Source organism: Neopsephotus bourkii, unplaced genomic scaffold (assembly GCF_033783945.1).
Source record: "Neopsephotus bourkii isolate Nb327-2 ecotype Australia unplaced genomic scaffold, CSIRO-AGI_Nbou_v1 NB_719, whole genome shotgun sequence".
NCBI lineage: Eukaryota > Metazoa > Chordata > Aves > Psittaciformes > Psittacidae > Neopsephotus > Neopsephotus bourkii.
Genome location: NW_026901218.1, coordinates 3011966 through 3024067, shown reverse-complemented (window position 1 = coordinate 3024067; position 12102 = coordinate 3011966). Strand labels below are relative to the sequence as shown.

At 45.5% G+C, this 12102-nt stretch overlaps 1 pseudogene; it reads left to right on the top strand.

Annotated features, from left to right (window-relative positions):
• The first annotated feature begins 5973 nt into the window (after positions 1-5973).
• Positions 5974-12016, top strand: LOC133212627 (26S proteasome non-ATPase regulatory subunit 6-like; annotated as a pseudogene).
• Positions 12017-12102: the final 86 nt, after the last annotated feature.

Sequence of the window (12102 nt, the reverse complement as noted above, 5' to 3'; positions counted from 1 at the left end):
TGACAAGGCCGGGCTGACAAGGAAAATGGAGTAAGTCCCCAGAGGACTGAAAGGTTTCCAAATCCCTGTTCTCCATTTCATATCATCTCAATAAACTAACAACTATCACATCAAGCAGCCAACAACTGGAGGGGTTAAATAAGCTTTTTGCTACCAGCACATGTAACACCCAGTGAATTCCAAACAACTTGAAGATATTATATGTACTGTAATCAGTATCCCAATTACAGGAGGGCTGTTACAAGGTTAAAACATGTAATTTCAGGCATGTAAAACTCAAGTTTGGACAGAGACTGGGCAAAAGCAATCAGCACTTCTTAAAGTCTTTGAAATGTAGTAAAAGGGCTGAAGTTGTGTAATTACCAGTGAGAGGCGTTGTAGCAAAGCAGATAATTATACAGTAGAGGAGCATTTTGAGTTGATGTGGTAGTAATCATAGTCAACAGAGAAGTGCCCAGCAGAAGGAACCACATACAATAAAGGCAATCATGTGGTGAAAGTGTACAGCACGAATTACCTAAAAGATAAAGGCAGATACAGACACACAGCTGGAGCTGACAGACCTTAATAAAGATTTGAGGGTTTCTACATGCAATAGGGTACCTTAAAAAGCAGCAGTCCTTACCCTGTGGATGGTACCCCCCAGAAACCATCACATCAGCCTGAATGGGGCATCAATATTAGTGCTCCATGTGGGGAAGCACAGGCCGGATCCAGCACCAGTCTGTGACAATACTGACACCGCTTGTCATGGGAAACACCAGTTATGTCCAGGGTGCTGCTGCTGTGCATGAAACAGATACATCAGCAAGTTGGTGTAGAGTACCAATGTTCTGAAAGGAGCTCAAGGGGAAAAGATTCAGTAAATAGACCTCACTTTGAAATTCAGCCTCACAGGTTACCACTTGGTACAGACTGTCCACCAGTCTGCATTAAAAACAGGCAGATTGAACACAGCACCTAAAACACAGGCTTCAAGCATAAATCGCTTGTGTGTGTGTGTATATTTACACATCTCCACAAACAGCATTTCAGTCTCTTGGCTTGATGATGGGACAGGCTCCATGCAAGATTTCACTTCCCTGTGCCGGCAGTGCTCTCTCCCACTCCTCATTACAGTCGTTTCACCCCGGAGCTGTCTCTTCATATGTGTTGTCCTGGCACCCAATACAGTGGGTCCTCTGCTGTCCAAAAAGATGCAGTTTCAGGCAGCAGCATGCCATCACCCTCCGCTGCACCCAGGTACAGGGAGAAGGAAGAGGCTCCCACCCATCCCATCCCATCCCATCCCCTCCTGGTTTCATTCCAGGGTAATAAACTCCCTCTACAATGGCTGTTTGTTGGAACACCCTGATAAACAGACTTTAATCCTGTAAAAGACTTAATCTGGGAGCTATGTGAGATGTTGTCCTTCAACACATCCTGATGTGCTAGTAGGGAAAAATTTATTGATTTGAAAATAAGCAGATAAATAAGAGACACGAATTGCTGTGAAACAGATGCAATTAGCAGTATGAAAAGGGTGACAAAACAGCATCAAGGAGGTGAAGAAGTGCATAAATCCAACTCTGAGGGCATTTTCTACCTGTCCTTACACTGGTGCCAGGGGTTGTCTAATATTATATTAGACATTAGTGGATCTGCACTGTCAGAGAGCTTGACCTTGTGCCTTTCACTCCTTGCTAACACAGACTGTAATTCCTGAGAGCCACACTTCCAGAGAAAAGAGCCATATCCTGCCAAAAGTAATCACTTACAAACCCAGGTAACTTCTGGGAGCTTACTCGGAAGAAATCAATGGCAAACACCTGTAGGTTTATACAGTGCAGCTGTGAGTATTGCTGTCAACACTTCCACTACTGAAGGATGAAGCCAGGCTTGATTCAAGTGTCATCTTTTCCAAAGTTTAACGGCCCTGAAAATGAAACAAACCCATTGGCCTTGAAGATGTCTTGAGGATCATAGTGAGGTAAGAAAGTGTAATTGGTGTTACTGAGGTGAGGCTGCAGCTCATGGTGCAAAAAGAGCTCTTCAATACAGCATGGGCTTCCTCAGCCTGGAGATGTGAAAGCTCTGGGGAGACTTTTGAGCAGCTTCTGGTGCTTAAAGGGGTGACAAGAAACCTGGAGAGGGGCTTTGGACAAGGGCCTGTAGGGACAGGACAAGGGGAATGGCTTTAACCTGACAGAGGGGAGACTGAGATGAGCTCTGAGGCAGAAGCTCTTCCCTGTGAGGGTGCTGAGGCGCTGGCACAGGGTGCCCAGAGAAGCTGTGGCTGCCCCATCCCTGGCAGTGCTCAAGGCCAGGTTGGACACAGGGGCTTGGAGCAAGCTGCTTCAGGAAGGTGTCCCTGCCCGTGGCAGGGGGTGGAACTGGATGAACTTTAAGGTGCCTTCCAGCCCCAGCCACTCTATGATTTGTTGTATGATTCTATGGACATACCAACCAGCTCCCAGACACTTCACTTCTACCATGATGGGAATTAAAGCCATTCAGCAATACCCAGGTCCAATCCCAGGCCTTGTTGTGAATCTTGATCTACCAGCAGAGGCTGCTCCCAGTGCCAGGGTCCCCCCTGCCTTTGAAGCCCTAGAAAACCAGGTAGTGCCACCAGACCTCCTTGGAGAGTGAAGCAGAACACTTCTGTGACCTGCTGCTGGCAACCCTATCTATCTATGATTCTAGGTGTGCTTTTCCCTTTGAGGGCTGGGAGAGAAGCGCCCCCATACCCAGCGGGGCTCTATGAATGGATGGAGCAGTGGCAGCGGGGTCCCTGGCTGGTAGTCCCCAAAGCCTTCGGGTAGCATTCAGCGCTAGCAGGGCTTCCTTTTGCACGCATGGGGAGAAGAGATACAAGCCCATCACACCGAGCACCCGGAATTGCTCTGAAACACTGCCACCTTGTGGCAGCTCCGCGGCGGGGCACGCTGCGCCTGAGCAGCCTCGCTGGACGGTCATCGGGTGGCTCGGGTACGGCCCTAAGGCAGAAGGGCTGGTCAGGAAACAAGGAGCAACCTCCCACAGGGGCAGGGAAAGCCGCCTTGCTCTGGGGAAGCAGGAGATACGGCAAAACGCGTTTTCCAGCTGTGGAGTTTCTGTGCCAAAATCACCCATCAGGTAGGGGTCACCTCCCTGAATGCTATCAAAACCACTGCTGGGGTTGGTGTGAGCAGGAATGCAGACAGGATTAGTGCTTTGTGGGCGCAGAGCCATAGAGAAGTCCTGAGGAGGTGCATAAGGAGCTGGCTCCTGCTTTCAGCTGGATAACCAGGGTGCATTATGCCATCTAAACAACCTGCATCCATGCTGTTTCTCTTTCAGCAAGAGCATCATTTGTTCTTACCAGGAGCCACCACCAGGGTCCTGGCAGCCCTGCTGCGTCTTGCAGGGAAGGAAACAACCATTTGAAGTCCATTTTGTGGGGATATTCATAATATATGGACCATTTGAATGCTGTAAGACCACGTGAGAATGATGTTCAATACAAGGCTTTATTTCTTCATATAAATATTTGAGATATAAATGTTCTTTCTGAATCTTTCATGTTTAGCAGTGAACATCACGTCTGTGTAGGCAGCTCCCTTGTTCCCAGTTACTGCTTATATATACATAAAAATACGAAAATGTGGGCCACTACTTAGATACAATAAGTGATGGATGGGGTTTATTAATTAGTGTTTCATTACAAAAGAAACCTCAACCTTTTAGCATGAACTGAACCCAGGAAAATGAAAACTCAGCTCCCTTTTCTCCCACAGAGCAACGTAGTTTGGGGCCAATTAAAAAGTGGAAAATTCAGAAACAGGGGAATAAAACACTTTTTCTGCCAAAGTATGTAATGAAACTGTGGCTTTTACTGCCACAATGAATTGCAGTGAACACAGCAACGTTGACAAGATGTGGGTATCCCTATGTACAGTGAGAATTGCCCAGAGCTGTAACAGTTCTGAATGTAGAAGAATAAGCAGCACACCCCAGCTCTGGAGCACACTGCCCAAGAAATAGAGCTGAGGACAAGATTCAAGAGAAAAAGATGCAAGAGGCCTGAAAGTGTCTGTCACAAACCCCCTATCAATAGGTCTCTGAGCAAATGTAAAGGCCAACAGGCAAGTAACATAAATGCTGCTGCAGGAGACGTCAGTTTTCTGGAAAGCATCAAAGCAATTCCTTATCATGCAATCAATGCAAAAGTGATTGCAACTCAAAAAATAAGAAATGAAGACCAAGCACCCCCCCCCCCCGTTTTTAAAGAAATAAAGGAGCTGCTCAACTTAAAGCACTGATTCTCCTGTATTTTATTCTAAAACATTAGAAGTACAAACCAATGACTTAAACATATGAAGATTGGCTGAGAAAGTTGGGGCTGTTCAGCCTGGAGAAGAGAAGCTGCTTGGAAACCTCATAGCAGCCTTCCAGTATCTGAAGGGGGCTACAAGGATGCTGAAGAGGGACTCTTCATCAGGGACTGTAGTGATGGGACAAGAGGTGATGGATTTAAATTTAAACAGGGGAAGTTCAGGTTAGATATAAGGAAGAGGCTCTTTACTGTGAGGGTGGTGAGGCACTGGAATGGGTTGCCCAAAGAAGTGGTAAATGCTCCGTCCCTGGTGGTGTTCAAGGCCAGGCTGGACAGAGCCCTGGGTGACATGGTCTAGACTGAGGTGTCCCTGTCCATGGCAGGGGGTTAGAACTGGATGAACTTAATGTCCTTTCCAGCTCAAACCATTCTATGATTCTATGAAGAAAAAATCAGAATCAACATCAGATACTGGCACTTATGAAAAATGCAGCAGACAACAGTTCCTTCCAGCAGACTTTCAAATCATTCACACCCAACAAAAAGAGCCAATCTTAGGGATACACTGCACCAAAACAGTCAAGGGAATTGTTCATCCCATGACCCAGACCAAAAGCATCACCCCAAAATAGAGGCACTAAAAAAAGCCTTGCATTTAAAACCCAGCAACAGACATTATTTAAAACCAAAAAGTGCCTGGAGGAGCCCCGTTGGGCAAGGAAACGTGGTCCAACCAGGCTGTGTGGGATGCTGCATCCCACAGGATAGCCCTGGGCACACAAAATTCCCCTCTGCAGAAGCCCCACTCCCCCAGCACTGCCCAGGAAAACTCCTCACATGCAAATTCATGAAGACGCATCCCTGCTCATCCAGATGTTCCACCTATAGCATCTGGCACAACCAGCGTGCAGGCAGCCCCTAGTGGGCAGGGCAGTGGGGCTGATGGGGTGGGGGGCCATCGGACCTCACTGCCACTCACCTGCCTTGGCACAGTGTGTGCTGTGTGAGGTCTGGAAACACAAACATAAAGGTATTTAATGAAAAGATGGGAAAACGTTAAGAAAAGCTGGATGAAAAGCACATGGGAATGTGGGACAGGAGTCGGGTGTGATGGGGTGTGTGTGTCCCAACTGGATGAAATATAACACAAACACAGCGGTTTAAAGCCCCTTTTATTTGCTTCCTGCATTTTGAGCCACAGGCATGCTTTGGGGTGACACACCCCACCTCTTTCTTACAACTTCGAGGCCTTGGACCTCCTGATTTCTTGTTTTCCCTGGCAGAAGCCGAGGTCCCTTGCCAGGCTTCACCTGCCGACCCTGGGCGCGGCGCAGCGCATCCACCAGCAAACGGGACCCAGCGTCTCCCGCACCGGGCGTTCGCAACCGCTTCAACCGGTCACACTCAAACCCTGCAGCCGTCACTGGCCGTTAGCGGCCGTTCCCACCTTCCGTGTCCTGCGCGTCCTCACAGCGCGCACACTGCGCTCCCTGCGCAGCCCCGCCGCCACCTCCCCGCCCATGCGCGCCTTTCCTCCCGGCCTCCGCGACACCAGGGGGCGCTGTGAGGCGGAAGCGCGCCGCCGATTTCCGTCTGTCGCAGTGAGTCACTGGGGAGCGCCGCCGCCGCCGCTCGCTCGGAGTCCGCCTGGGCCTCGACTACCCCGGTTCGGTCCCGTCCCGCAGCCATGCCGCTGGAGAACCTGGAGGAGGAAGGGCTGCCCAAGAACCCCGACCTCCGCATCGCGCAGCTCCGCTTCCCCCTCAGCCTCCCGCCCCGTTCGCCCGACCCCGCCGCGAGCGACGAGCTGATGGCAGCCGTGCGGCTCCACAGTGAGTGCGGGCCCCATTAACCTCCTTGTCTGCCCCTTCCATCCCGTGTGTCTGTCTGGGGCAGGAGCCGGTCTGAGTGCTCGGGGTAGGCGGGGGGGGGAGGGTGCCCTCCCCCGTCTGTGACCGCTGTTGTATCGTGCTGGGGGTGGCGGGGGGAGGTTAAAAGGCACGGGTTGAGTACTGTGCGGCACGGATCTGAGAGCAGAGTGCTTAAAAGGGGCCTATGAGAAAGATGGGAAAAGACCCAGCAGTGCCCGTTGTGATAGGACGCGGGGTGATGGGTTTAAACTAAAAGAGGGGAGATTAAGGCTGGATGTGGGGAAAGAATTCTTTAGAATGAGGGCGGCAAAATACTGGCACAGGTTGCCCAGGGAGGTGGTGGATGCACCATGCCTGATTCAAGGCCAGGCTGAGTGTGGTTCTGAGCAACCTGGTCTAGTTGAAGGTGCCCTTGCACATTGCAGGGGGTTGGATTGGATGAGTTTTGAAGCTCCATTCCAACCCAGACTATTCTGTAATGTTATGAAGTGCAAACGGGAGCAGTGATTGAAAAGTGCCAGAAAAGAAGTGTGACAGTGCAGAAACACTGGCTGTTCTACATCTGGATTTAATAGGTACCTCATCATAAAGGAGTTAGCTGGCATTGAGGATCAGTCCTAATGTCCTCCAGTACTCTGCTCTAGAAACACGCTTGTTGCAGCAGTCAGCAGTAGAAGCCTTCCTGCTTTTCTTTCAGACATGGCTCTGTATTATGAAGCACTCTGCAAGTCTCTGGAGTGGCAGATGGACACGGAGCTGCTGAACAAAATGAAGAAAGCCAATGAGGAAGAGTTGAAGTGTCTGGACAACAAACTAGAAGATGCAGAAAAGATCTTGGGGGAGAGCGAGATCCGAGATGCAATGATGGCCAAAGCCGAGTACCTGTGCAGCACTGGGGGCAAGGTTGGTGCATGCAGAGGCTTTATGGACTCATATGAAAACCACTGCATTGTAATCCTTTTAGCTAGGCACGTTGAGCACCGAGTGACTTACAGTGTGTTTCCTCTAGGGCACAACTCAAACATGGTGGGAACAGTGGGAATAGAGGAGCTTGTTACTGAAATTCAGGGAAAAAAATAGCCCTTGTAAGAAAACCATTTTCCATTTGCAGATGTTTTTTCTTCTTGCGGTCTTACAGCCTTTTCTAAGGTGTTTACGCAGTAAAACTTGAAATCAAGGTACAGAGTAGGTTTTTGTAGAGATTTAAAAGTTATATTAGAATCACCTCTTCTAACCTGACTTTAGCTGATTCTTTAAGATTATTCAATGTTAGAGTTCTGTGGGTAGCTAACAACATCAGGACTATCAGATGAAGACAATACAGGAACTTACAACAGACATTTTGTAAATATTCTAGGTGCTTTTAACGTTCTTACAGTAGAAAATGCTGTCTTGTTAGGAGGGAGCTCTCACTGCCTTCCATAAGACCTATGACAAAACTGGCACTGGGACATTGTCTGGATATCGTGTTCTATCTCCTAAGGATTGGCTTGTTTTACATGGATAATGATCTCATCACACAGAACATTGAGAAGGCAAAAAAGGTCTCAATTCAGTCATTTGAGTGCACTAAAGCACTTTGAGATGAAGTGGAACAAAAGCAATGGAAGAATAACACCTTGCTGTCAAGAAATGGCTAAGGCTGGTTGTGAGACAATCACAGGGGGTGGGTGGGTGATACCTTGTAGCAGAACGCTTCCTATACCTGGATTTTTTTATGAGAGGGAAGAGAAAAGAAAGGTTAATATTTTGTGTCATCTGTTTTCTAGCAGCTGATTTGATTTGAATTTGTAGCTCACCCTCTGCTCCCACTTCTCTGTTCTTAGAAGACAATTTTGTGTGTGATTAGCTTGTACAATTGCCAGCTGAATGCAGCTGCTGACAGTGGAGCTGGCTCTGTGAAGTGCCAGTTTTACTTCTGGAAGCAGGAGCCCGGTGTCAACACGCTGCAGTTGTTCCTCCTGCATTTCCACTGCTGGCTTCTGTGTCCCTGTGTTTCCAGGTTTGGAATTTCAGCAGTTCCTGTAGCAGGCTGCTGTTGCCAGTCTCTGCTGGGGCCATGAGACACCAAGGCAGAGGGGACAGGGGGTCTTCTCAGTTACCATGTTTCTTGAGCCACAACTTCTTGTACTGTCTTTTCACAGCAACAAGAATTTGTCTCTGCCTGTGCCCCTGCTCACAGCCACATCAGTTTTGTGTTAGTATGGTTCTTAAAACCATGTTAACTTTCAGGTATTTTCTATGCTGCTAGTTGGACAGCTGTGATTTGAGTAGCAAAGGAAGGGGAAATACATTGCCACAGCCAAGGCTGACAGCAAGATTTAACTGCACATCTCAGAAGACTGTTGGCACAACTTAGGGGGCTGTAAACTTTTCCTTTCAGCTGAAACTTACACCGTGCAAAAGCATCTGTCCTGTCCCAAGGAAGCCACTTTCCTACTCCTATCACAAAGCCTCCTGGACTGTCAGCAAGCTGTAACAGAAAACAAGTTATTCCTTCTCTAGTCACATGATAGTAGTTGGTTTACTATACTTCACAAAATGCATTTACATAAGTAAATATTGCTTTTTATTCTATTTTCAGTCTAATAGAAGACGACTGGGGCATGAGAAACTGTCTCAAAGTGTATCAGGGCCTTTACTGTGTAGCTGTTTGAGATTTCAGGCAAGCAGCCGAGCTCTTCCTTGACACAGTTTCAACGTTTACATCCCATGAACTGATGGATTACAAAACATTTGTGACATACTCTGTCTATGTCAGCATGATTGCATTAGACAGGCCTGACCTCAGGGAGAAGGTAAGGAAAGCAGGTGACAACACAGTTTATCTCTGGGCTGAAAGTGATAGTATTCAAACATGTTTATTTGCTTTCAGGTTATTAAAGGAGCAGAGATTCTGGAAGCATTACACAGTTTGCCAGCTGTACAGCAGTATCTCTTTTCTCTCTACAAATGCTGCTATTCAGCCTTTGTCCAGTCATTAGGTAAATCTCTGTTTTGGCCCACAACACTAGTTCAGGTGCTTCAGTTCCTTGTTTCAGATTCAGACACAACTTTCAGTTGTGTATCTACAGTCAAGAACTAGAACTACTTTACACAGGAAGACAAGAAATTCTTGTACAGTGACCTAAAATCTGCTACTGTTTGATTTCTCCAACAAGCAAAGAAGACTTTCATGTACAGTGAGCCTTCTGAAAGGTCACATCTGATTAAGTGTAAAAGCATTTTGAAAATGGCTGTGCAACACTGACCTGAAGAGCAGGATCAGATGGGAAGGCTTTGAATGTTTTTATCTTTGAAAGAAGTTCTAGAACTTGTATACTAAAGCCCCTGAAATCTCAACCTGTAAAAAAATTACATAGAATGTGGTTTTCATGGATCTTACCTTTGGCTTTTGGCTCTGGTTTGTATGTAAAAGGGTGACACTGAAGGAAAGCTTTTCAGAAAACTCTCATTCTTGCCAGTTCTCAGAGTGCTCATTTTCTTTTGTGAGATTTTGAATACAGGAGAATAAGATATTTAGGAAGAGCAAAAAAAGAGCCCTTCATTTTATGGAAGACTGTTGGCCTTACCACTAGCTGGGAACTAAAACTCGTGGGAGTAAAAGTTACTTCAGTGCCTGGAAATCCTTGTAATTAATTTAAGAGGTAGTACAAGAAAGTGAATCTTATTTCCTTACACAGCTTTGGGGACAATGTTTCTTCAAGTACTTACATACAAAGTACTGCTTGTTTCCCAGCACATAACAGCAGGACCCAGCACTTGCCTTTAGCGAGGTCGTCTCTATGCTGACAGAGGGTCTCACTAGCTTTGCCACAACGTTGTCTGCATGTTATCACTGCTTCTCCTTCTAGGACTGATACAGATTATACAAACTTACTTCTCTTTGGCCTAGAACACCTGAAGTATGCAAGAACACAATATAGTTACGTCCACACTGGTCACTTATTAACTGGTGTTCTGTGGTTTATCTAAGTAACTGATAATTTCCATTTCTTAGAGATTACTGACTCTTTTTCTTATTCTTTTCAGCTGTTGTAGAGCAAGAGTTGAAAAAGGATTGGCTCTTTGCACCTCGCTATCGATACTACGTACGGGAAATGAGAATTCATGCCTATAGCCAGCTCCTAGAGTCCTACTGGTCACTGACATTAGGATACATGGCAGAAGCATCTGGAGTCAGTGTAGAATTCATAGATGAGTAAGTTACTTGGCTTTTTAAGTTCATAAAGATCTCATTTTACATCTTGGAATTATTTATAATGATCCGATTATGAATAAAACCTTTGTTCTGCTTTGATTCTAACCATGCCAAGTTACATTTTTGTGCAAGAGCTTGGCTAAAATTAAGCAAACCCTATGTTTCAGTAAAGAAAATAATTTTAGTGCAATCTGTGACAAAACTTACCTCATAACTTTGGGAATCCACGCATTTTACATACCCTACATGTCTCCTTATCTACTACTTGCTTTCAAGTACACAGACTGGATCTGATGTTTTTCATTTCAAACATACTCTGCAGTCTTAACTTGCAGTTCTTTTCTAGTGTAAAACCAACAGATTTAGATCAGGGTGAGAACTAAAGGGAAGTGCAAAATTGACTTTTACTCTGAATACAGGAAACTTTGATTCAAATGCCTTCACTAGAGCCATTCCTTCATAGAGAAGTTTCATAGAAACATAGTAAAGTGTTAATGTGAATACTGCTTGAAATACTCAGAAATTAATTAATAGGTGTTTCAAGAGAAACCAAATGCCTTCAATACAAAGGTAAATGTGTTAAAGTCATACTAGTCCTTATGCTTCCCAAGCTGTAACTTGTCTTACTGTTGATCACAGGAATATTTTCTTCTACTATCAGTAATGTGCTGTAGACCACCAGCTGATTAAGCAAAACAGTAATTAAAACAAGCAGTATATTTGAAGCTACTACAAAGTAGGGAACTGTTCAGAGGCTTTCCTAAGGAGCTGATAGAATGGATTGAAGATACTTACCTCAGGATAAATTACAAATAGGCACACTGCACGGCTGCTACCTTTGCACTTGAAGAGTAGCTGATAAGCTAAGTGATAAATTTCACTCACTCAACTATGACCCTTTGGCTTGAGAAGAAGGTACTAAGATGTTTTGTGTTCAGATCACTAGAATTCTTGTATGTAATGTCCAAGCTTTAGTAAGATGAGGGGAAGAAGATAGCTTATGAAGATATATAGGCTGTTGCTTCAGAAACACAGTGTGTTGACACTGCTGGTCTGTAACAGCAGGTTCAGCGCTGCTGGGTCTGCAAGTCCTTGCTGAAACATCATTTAACCAACTCGCTTTTTCTTTTCTTTACCTAGGGAGCTTTCAAGATTCATTGCAGCAGGGCAATTACACTGCAAAATAGACAACGAGATTGTAGAAACTAACAGGTATGCTGACAATTCCTGACAGCCCAGTTGAATTCTGGACATTTGATGACACTTATTACAGAAATGTAAGTGGCTTTGTGTAAAATATGTTCTCACTTCTCTTTTTTTTCTCCTTCACAATTCCCAGGTCTGATACCTTGGCTGTACCAAGAAACCATCAAGAAAGGAGATTTGCTGCTAAACAGAGTTCAGAAACTTTCCAGAGTAGTTAATATGTAATTTTTTTAATGCAAGGAAATGCAAACTTTAGATGTTTAAAACATTTTGGAAGTAACCTATAAATGTATTGTATAACTTGCTCTACTGTAGGTTAAAAAAACCCCGTGACTAGCAAGAGAGGTAGTGTTTTCACTTTCCACTTCATTCTGTAAAACAATGTTCTGTGTTGGTGTATGGATCTTGGTTCAGTTATTAAATGTATTATACAGTTGGTGATCTCCTGTAATACACTTTGTTTCTTGACCTCACTGTGTATGCAGTGGTCAAAGATCTGTGAGCAGGGAGAACTAGTGGTGGTTCCG